Genomic DNA, 9,706 nt, shown 5'->3' with positions numbered 1-9,706 from the left:
AGACATAGATATTATTGAAGCCAATATTGTGCTGGGTATTAATGAAATTACAAATGGATCAGCAGCTGGACCAGATGGCATCTTTGCCATTTTGTTAAAGACAAAGTAGTTCATTCTGTTGCAAAGCCGCTCGCAATATTATTAAAAGAAAGTGTAGATACAGGTAGATTTATTATAAACATAACTTATCATATATTACCCCTATTTTCAAAAGTGGATAATTAATTATGGCCTGTGAGTCTAGCATCACATATTATGAAAGTGTATGGAAGGGTACTGAAGAAAAATCTAATGAAACATTTAGTGAAAAATAATTTGTTTAACATACGACAAAATAGCTTTGTACCTGGAAAAAGTACAAAATCCAACTTTTAGTCCACCATGAGAACATATAAAAATATGATAAACGAAAAAGATACAGATGTGGTTTACCTAGATTATGCAAAATTTATACTTAGAATTGATAATAAAGATAATCATACAGAAATAAGAGATGAAAATAGTGAATATTTATTGGACATAGATATTAATGAAGCCAATATTGTGCTGGCTATTAATGAAAGCGGGACCAGATGGCTTCACTGGCATTTTAATATGGAAAGCAGTTCATTCTATTACAAAGCCGCTCACAATATTATTAAAACAAAGAGTAGATACGGGCAGATTTATGATCAAACATTAAAGCAATATATTACCCCTATTTAGAAAAGTAGATCAAGACTAGAAGCAAGTAATTATTGAGGCCTGTGAGTCTAACATCGCATATTATGGAAGTGTATGAAAGAGTAATGAGGAAAAATCTAATGAAACATTTAATGAAAAATTTGTTTAATATATGGCAAAATGGTTTTGTACCTGGAAAAAGTACAAAACGCAACTTGTAGTCCACCATGAGAACATATAAAAATATGATAAACAAAAAGATACAGATGTGGTTTACCTAGCTTTTGCAAAAGCTTTTGATAAGGTAGAACATAATACATGAGTGAAGAAAATTAAAAAAGTATAATATTGTGGACTAAGTAGGAAGATGGTTAAAGAAATTTTGCAAAACAGGAGAAAACAAATAGTGATTGCAGACAATGAGAAATCGGATGAAGCTAAAATAATATCTGGTATGTCATAAGGTACAGTGTTAGTTGCATTGCTGTTTGTTATTATGATTTCAGACATAGGCAGCAATTTTAAGGACTCGGTAGTGAGAAGTTTGCCAATGACACAAGAATAAGTAGAGAAATTACTTGTGACAAAGATAGGAACTTACTACAAACAGACATAAACAAAATATATGAATGGGCAGAGGTAAATAGGATGGTATTTAACTCTGATAAATTTGAATCAATAAATCATGGTGATAAAGAAGGAATGTTATATGCATATAGCGGACCCAATAATGAGACAATCACAAATAAGGAAGCATTTAAAGACCTTGGTGTGATGTTGAATAGGAATCAGCTATGCAATGATCAAATAGCAATACTATTGGCAAATGTAAGCAAAAATGGGAATGTTGTTCCGGCATTTCAAAACAAGAAAACCCGAACACATGATTATGCTTTATAAAACGAATGTAAGTAGTCCACTTGAATATTGCAATATGATATGGTACCCACACTACCAAAAGGATATTGCACAAATAGAGAGTGCACAAAGGTCCTTTACAGCAAGAATAGAAGAAGTTAAGGACCTTGACTACTGGGAAAGACTACAAAATTTTAAACTTATATAGTCTCGAAAGGAGAAGAGAACGCTACTTGATAACGCAAGCATGGAAATAGATAGAAGGAATTACCAAAAACATCATGAGCTAAAAATATCAGAAAGAGCAAGCAGAGATAGAGTAATAGTGCCCAAAACTATACCAGGAAAACTAAGGAAAGAGCACAAGGACATGATCCACTACGCACCAGCAATCGATAATGCAGCGTCTATTCAATGCATTACCAGCTCATCTGAGAAAATATCAGGAGTGACCATAGATGTTTTTAAGAATAAGCTCAATAAATATCTCAGCTGCATCCCAGATCATCCAAGATCAGAAGATTCAAAATATACCGGAAGATGCATTAGCAATTCTCTGGTAGACATTAAAGGGGCCTCATACTGAGGGACCTGGGCAAACCCGAACGAGTCTGTAAACATGAACTGATAAGCTTAAAGTAAGTGAACAGATGTTTCCCCTAGTATCTCCTTTCCATTTCTTCTAATCATTGATGCATTAGGGCCTCCATCATTCTCCAACATCTTCACTTCCCAGATCAACATCTCCTAGCACTCTTCTCATAAACTCTCTCTTCTTATCAGTATCCCTCCCTAACAATTTATACCACTTTTAGGACAAATTGCTTCATTACCAGTTAACAAGCATTTGTTAGTCTTTGGAATGGCATAAGTATATCTGTGTGCATAAAAGGTAGGATGAAAGTCATCAGAGCAATCCATAGATCATCTTTTCACCATGTTATGTGCGTATTCTTGCAGGTCTGTTAGGCCAGAAGGAATGAGCATTATCGCAACATATCCTATACTTAAGGAGGAATGGGAGTGTTTCTTGGTCTTCTGTACACGGTTAACAATGTCTCTCTACCAATTCACCTTTAATATATTACAATATGTGAATGATCTGAGTGATCTTTTATTCTTTTAGACAGTAATTATGATCTATTACTCTTTCTTGCACAGTGTGTTTTGCTCTTTTGAGTGGTTATCAGTGTTTCGTTCTGTTTAGGATAAAATTTCAACATTCTTATCCTTTCAACAATGATGAATAACGATCCTCCAGGTACAAGGCTTAACCTTTCCCGGATAAGAGTTATGGACAATTTCTGCCGAATGGAACAGCCACAGGAATTATTGGGAGCTTAGCCAGTCGAAAATTTACTTTCGGTTGTGCAGCACTAAGTATCACGTAAGTTTTGGAAATTGGCTCATATTTGATGGGAGCTCTATAAAACAAGTATTGATGGTCTGTTCATTTTAATCGTGAGTTTTGAAAGTTTGAAACATGAATTTTTGATAGGGAACCATTCCCTTACTTTCTTGTACATCCGTCCACAGAGGAGCGAGTAACTGTTGTTGATTTCACTGCACCCACCGTGTTCTCCAGATATATGCTCTTTTCAAGGTTTCCAGAGAAGAAAAACACAGCATTTGCCGTCCTTTTAATCCCTACCAGTTTCAGGTAGGTACAAGTACCTTGCAGCGCTGAAAGTCTTCAATGTTTTAATAAAAGTGATTGAGGACATTTCAAATGTCTATTACAGAGATGCTGCCTCCAAGCGAGTCAGATGTTAGCAACCCTATAAACACCTATAAGTTCATGTAACTTACGCCCGATTTATTATTCTAAAAAGCTGCGCCCAACTATTTTTCATAATTTCAGTTTTTAATCTATTTGAAGAATTGTACCATTGCAAGTTTCAATGAATTTCTGTCAGTCATGGCTGATGATGATGATGATGATGATGATGATGATGATGATGATGATGATATATATATATATATATATATATATATATATATATATATATATATATATATATATATATATATATGGGTATAACTGAATCACGAAAAGTTAGGAACGTGATAAATCCATAAATAAAGATAAATGCCACGAAGGAAAAATAAACGAAGGAGTCTGCAAGATCTTTCGACTTTAAAAGCCCTTTACTGAGCAGATACTGACATAAATACGAGAAAAGACAATACAAGAAGGTTCGTATAACTGACAGATAATGATTATAAAGGGATTAGTATCTATGAATCCGACACACCCGGAAGATAAGAAACCTTCCCAAACAAGCATAAACAATGGGTGCAATTAAAGGTTTAAGACAATCATCTCAGATACAATCTCCAGACAATTAAAGGATTATAGTTGACAGCTATTCGGAACTTGGTAAAACAACAAAACCTATATTCACAAAACATGACGACATGTCACATTACAAAAGCTGATAAGTCAAATAGTATGGTAATTTAGATAAAGCTGACTACATATCACGTATGCAAGCCCTACTGGATGATGATGTGACTTATAAAAAACTAACAAAAGATCCTCTTGATCAAGTCATAAAAAACTTCAATAGCATAGTGAAAAATATCCTTAAAGATAAAACAGAACTACTAGGCAAAGTGTCAGTCAAATCTCCTTCGCTACCTTACTTATATGGATTAGTCAAAACGCACAAAGAAAATAACCCTATGCGGCCTATTATCAGTACTGTTGGTTCAATTTCATATAAACTCTCGAAATATATATATATATATATATATATATATATATATATATATATATATATATATATATATGTATGTATAATCTTCATGAAAAACTTATCTTGAGAAAAACTGCAAATTTTTGCATGCTTTTAATGATTCAAAAGTAAGATGAGTACAAGGTTGATTTCTTTGTGTGAAAGTAGATTTTCTAAGTGAAATGAGTGCTCCGCATATTTTGATCTGATCACTCCAATTGAAAACTAGACCTACATATGAATCATCAAGCATCAGAAGTTCAATCTCAAGTCAGTCCAACTCCAATATATAATGTATATCTGTTTTTCTAATCACCATCATCGCTTCGAACGCAGAGTTGCCCTTTGTTCATTATGAATTTTGCATACGTAACTTCAAATATTTCCCCTATGGTATCATTTCTCACTGTCTTGCCATCTGACTCCTTGTTAAATCTTTACTCTGAAACCAACGAAATATTAATGTTTTTTTTTTCTTGATTATGTAATAGCAAGACGAATCATGTCGGACTTATGTTTAATTCTACTTTCGTATCGGATTCAACTTTTTCCTTGTTTGATTAGCATTTTTTTCTTCACTAAACTCTAGAAAATGAGAACCAGTATTCGCTATCTTTATTCCCAAATAAGAGTGCATCGCTATCGAACTCTTCAGTTCCAGAGGTTCATTATTCCTGAAGACGTAGGAATGTGGAACAACATTTGGAGCTTCAGCAAGCTTAAGACGAAGATGGAATACATTACTAATACCCTAATATAATTCTTATGTTCTTAATAATTACTTATATTTTTTTTTTTTTTTTATTTATCTATTTACTAATTTGTTAATTCATCCGTTTTTACGATAACCTATCTCCTCATTCTGTATTTTCCATCACCTTTTCTTACTTCTTTCGAATGAATACCATATTATTTGGAAGCTTGAATTTCAAGTCAGTGGCCCCTGTGGGCTTGTTCCATATGAATAGAGTTCTGAATAATAATAATAATAATAATAATAATAATAATAATAATAATAATAATAATAATAATAATAATAATAATAATAATAATAATAATAATAATAATGTGGCGCCGTGGAGGAGTGGGTTAGGTCGTCAATGGACTGGTTAAGTAAGCAACATTGGGGCTGGTCAGTCGTTGGATGGGTGACCGCTCTTCTTGGCGTTGATTCCTTGGGAAAGAATCTTTACCACAATTTCCTCAGTCTACTCAGCTGTAAATGAGTACCTATCCCTGATGGGGTGGGGTAGGGTCCAGCTATGGGTTAAATAGCAAAACTCAGCAATGATGGAAAGAAATGAAGGAATAAACGACAACGACATAAATGGAACCTCTGGCAACAGAGGAGCATCGTCCGGCAACCAGGTATTCAACCCAATTGAAGGGGAAGACGGTCAGGTAATTGGAGGTCGTCATCCAGCAACTGACCACCACAACGACAGGAAATATGGAGATGCTACATCAGAAGCAACCCGACGGAGAGAGGATATAGAAGAAGGTTGGTCAACATCTGGAATTGAGAGGAATAACACCCCCCAAACAGAGCAGAGGCTGCAGACCAAGTAAGGAACATAAGGAAAAAGAACTGGCTCTCCCCAACAGAGAGAGAAGAACTGGAAAGGGAAATATCACACGACAACGAATTACACGAAGACGAACTGAGAGACGATGCCGCAGAAGACGACAGGGATGATGAGGTATCAAAGATCAGACAATGGATGAAGCCAGATACAGAGGGAACAAAGATCCCCTCCATGAAAGCCTTCAACGCCAAGAAATTAAGGGAGAAAGCAAGTGAGGTCAATGAAATAATGAGACTAATACACATCACCAATATCACATAAACAAATAATTTGACATATGCAGGAGCAAGATTAGTAACAGAACAACCAACCCAGCAGAAACCAAAACAGCTACCTCCTTGGAAAAGGCGCCTGGAAAAGCAAATCACGGTGATGAGATCTGACTTGAGTAAACTGAAAGAGATGGCAGAAAATGAAGCAAGAAAACAAGTGAGGAACTCAACAGAGGCTCAAGACCAAAGCACATAAGATCCAACGGTACATGAACAGGAATAAGGGATACCAACAGAACAAACTATTCGGAACCAACCAGAAAAGTCTATACAGCCAACTAAGAGGGGAAGACAACCACCAATAAGTTCCTGAACCCGAACCAAGTAAGAGACTTTGGGAAAAACACATGGAGCAATCCGGTATCACACAACAAACATGCAACATGGCTCCAGGAAGTCAAGGAAAAAGAAACAGGGAGAATAAAACAAAGATTCACAGAGATCACGACAGACACAGTCAGACACCAACTAAAGAAAATGCCAAACTGGAAAGCCCCAGGTCCAAATGAAGTCCATGGATACTGGCTCAAAAACTTCAAGGCCCTACAGAACAACTCCAACATTTTATCTCAAATCACCAAGCACCAAATGGATGACCACAGGAAGAACATCCTTAGCACAAAAAGACAAGAGTAAGGGAAACATAGCCAGTAACTACAGACCTATCACCTGCCTACCAATAATGTGGAAGTTACTAACAGGTACCAGCTCCTGATAGACAAAATGGTAATGAAGAACAGTAAGAGAAGGAAAACCAACCTAAGCATGGCATGGATAGACTATAAGAAAGCCTTCGACATGATACCACACACATGGCTAATAGAATGCCTGAAAATATATGGGGCAGAGGAAAACACCATCAGCTTCCTCAATAATACAATGCGCAACTGGAATACAATACTTACAAGCTCTGGAATAAGATTAGCAGAGGTTAATATCAGGAGAGGGATCTTCCAGGGCGACTCACTGTCCCCACCACTCTTCGTATTAGCCATGATTCCCATGATGTTCATGGACGACATCAAGCTGTATGGTAAGAGCATCAAGGAAATAGATACCCTAATCCAGACTGAAAGGATTGTATCTGGGGACATCAGGATGGAGTCTGGAATAGAAAAATGTGCCTTAGTCAACATACAAAAAGGCAAAGTAACAACGACTGAAGGAATAAAGCTACCAGATGGGAGCAACATCAAACACATAGATGAGACAGGATACAAATACCTGGGAATAATAGAAGGAGGGGATATAAAACAAGAGATGAAGGACACGATCAGGAAAGAATATATGCAGAGATCAAGGCGATACTCAAGTCAAAACTCAACAAAAGCATAAACACATGGGCAGTGCCAGTAATCAGATACAGCGCAGGAATAGTGGAATGGACTAAGCAAGAACTCCGCAGCATAGATCAGAAAAACCAGGAAACATATGACAATACACAAAGCACTACACCCAAGAGCTAATACGGACAGACTATACATAAGACGAAAGGAAGGAGGGAGAGGACTACTAAGTATAGAGGACTGCATCAACATCGACGAAACCAGAAGCACTGAAAATCAGTGAAGCCGAGTGGCTAAAGATTGCATGGGAAGAAGGACTAATAAAAGTAGATGAAGACCCAGAAATATACAGAGAAAGGAGAATGACAGACAGAACAGAGGACTGGCACAACAAACCAATGCACGGACAATATATGAGACAGACTAAAAAAAAACTAGCCAGCGATGACACATGGCAATGGCTACACAGGGGAGAGGTAAAGAAGGAAACTGAAGGAATGATAACAGCGGCACAAGATCAGGCCCTAAGAACCAGATATTTTCAAAGAACGATATACGGAAATAACATCTCTCCCATATGTAGGAAGTGCAATAGGAAAAATGAAACCATAAACCACATAGCAAGCGAATGCCCGGCACTTGCACAGAACCAGTACAAAAAGAGGCATGATTCAATGGCAAAATCCCTCCAATGGAGCCTGTGCAAGAAACATCAGCTACCTTGCAGTAAGAAGTAGTACTAGCACCAACCTGAGGGGGTGATAGAAAACGATCAGGCAAAGATCCTCTGGGACTATGGTATCAGTACGGATAGGGTGATACGTGCAAATAGACCAGACATGACGTTGATTGACAAAGTCAAGAAGAAAGTATCACTCATTGATGTCGCAATACCATGGGACACCAGAGTTGAAGAGAAAGAGAGAGAAAAATGGATAAGTATCAAGATCTGAAAATAGAAATAAGAAGGATATGGGATATGCCAGTGGAAATCGTACCATAATCATAGGAGCACTAGGCACGATCCCAAGATCCCTGAAAAGGAATCTAGAAAAAACTAGACGCTGAAGTAGCTCCAGGACTCATGCAGAAGAGAGTGATCCTAGAAACGGCGCACATAGTAAGAAAAGTGATGGACTCCTAAAGAGGCTGGATGCAACCCGGAACCCCACACTATAAATACCACCCAGTCGAATTGGAGGACTGTGATAGACCAAAAAAAAAAAAAATAATAATAATAGTAATAATAATAATAATAATAATAATAATAATAATAATAATAATAATAATAATAATAATAATAATAATAATAATAATAATACATTAATGATCCAGCCTCGTACATGTACGTTCTTTTTTACCATCCAATGTTATTTAGACCCTTTTGCACAACCTGTCTTTTATTACTGTTGGTTCTTCTCAAATTTATTTTGATTCTGGTGTCTTTAGATATGTTGTATGTCGCCTTTCTATCGTTACTCCCACTAAACTAACTATTTGATCTTCGACCACTCTTTTCATTATAAAATCCAAGAGGGAAAAACAAAAAAATTAAATGATATCCCCCAAGTACCTTCCAGTAATGAAGGGTAGGGAGTAGTTAGTAGTTGCATTGAAATTTACGTAAATATAGTTAACAAAGAATGATAACTACGCAATACTATATTCTCGTTTCATGAAACAGGTTTGGGTTTTTCTTTCTGCCACAGTTCTGCTCATTGGACCAATCACATTTTTGGTCTCGCTTTTAATCAGAAAGTACCGGGAAAATGATGCTGGAAAGAGTATAGAGTGGTACTCTCTCAATATGTTCCGCAGTATCGTCAATCAGGGAACGACATTGAAACTGAATCGTGGACTTGGCGTCTGTCTTGTATTTTCAGGTAAGTTTAATATTTCGGATATTGTACATTTAATTTGTTTCGATATTCTTGGTGTGTAATATGGATTTTCTTTCCAAAAGGACAATAGTAGTAATATCGAATTATATGGACAAATACCAGGCAAAAACTAATTAAATCGGCGGAATGGGACGATTGGGGCCATTTATTTGGGCACGAACAAAAGTTTTTTCACGGCCCTCTGGATGCCAGGTGAATTGGCTGTGGACTTTTGAGCGCTAATCACTTGGGCAAGTAAAACATCTTGATCTATGAAGATTCATTCAAAATTCGTGGCCAAAAGTAATAACCAATAATGTTAGTCTATTTATTGAAATTCTAAGTTATATCAATAACGGTACGATTGACACTTTAGTTTAGAATTCAAATGACCACTTGTCCGTATAGCTATATTTTATAGGC

This window comes from Macrobrachium nipponense, chromosome 14 (assembly GCF_015104395.2).
Source record: "Macrobrachium nipponense isolate FS-2020 chromosome 14, ASM1510439v2, whole genome shotgun sequence".
Classification (NCBI taxonomy): domain Eukaryota; kingdom Metazoa; phylum Arthropoda; class Malacostraca; order Decapoda; family Palaemonidae; genus Macrobrachium; species Macrobrachium nipponense.
This window is presented reverse-complemented; position numbering follows the sequence as displayed.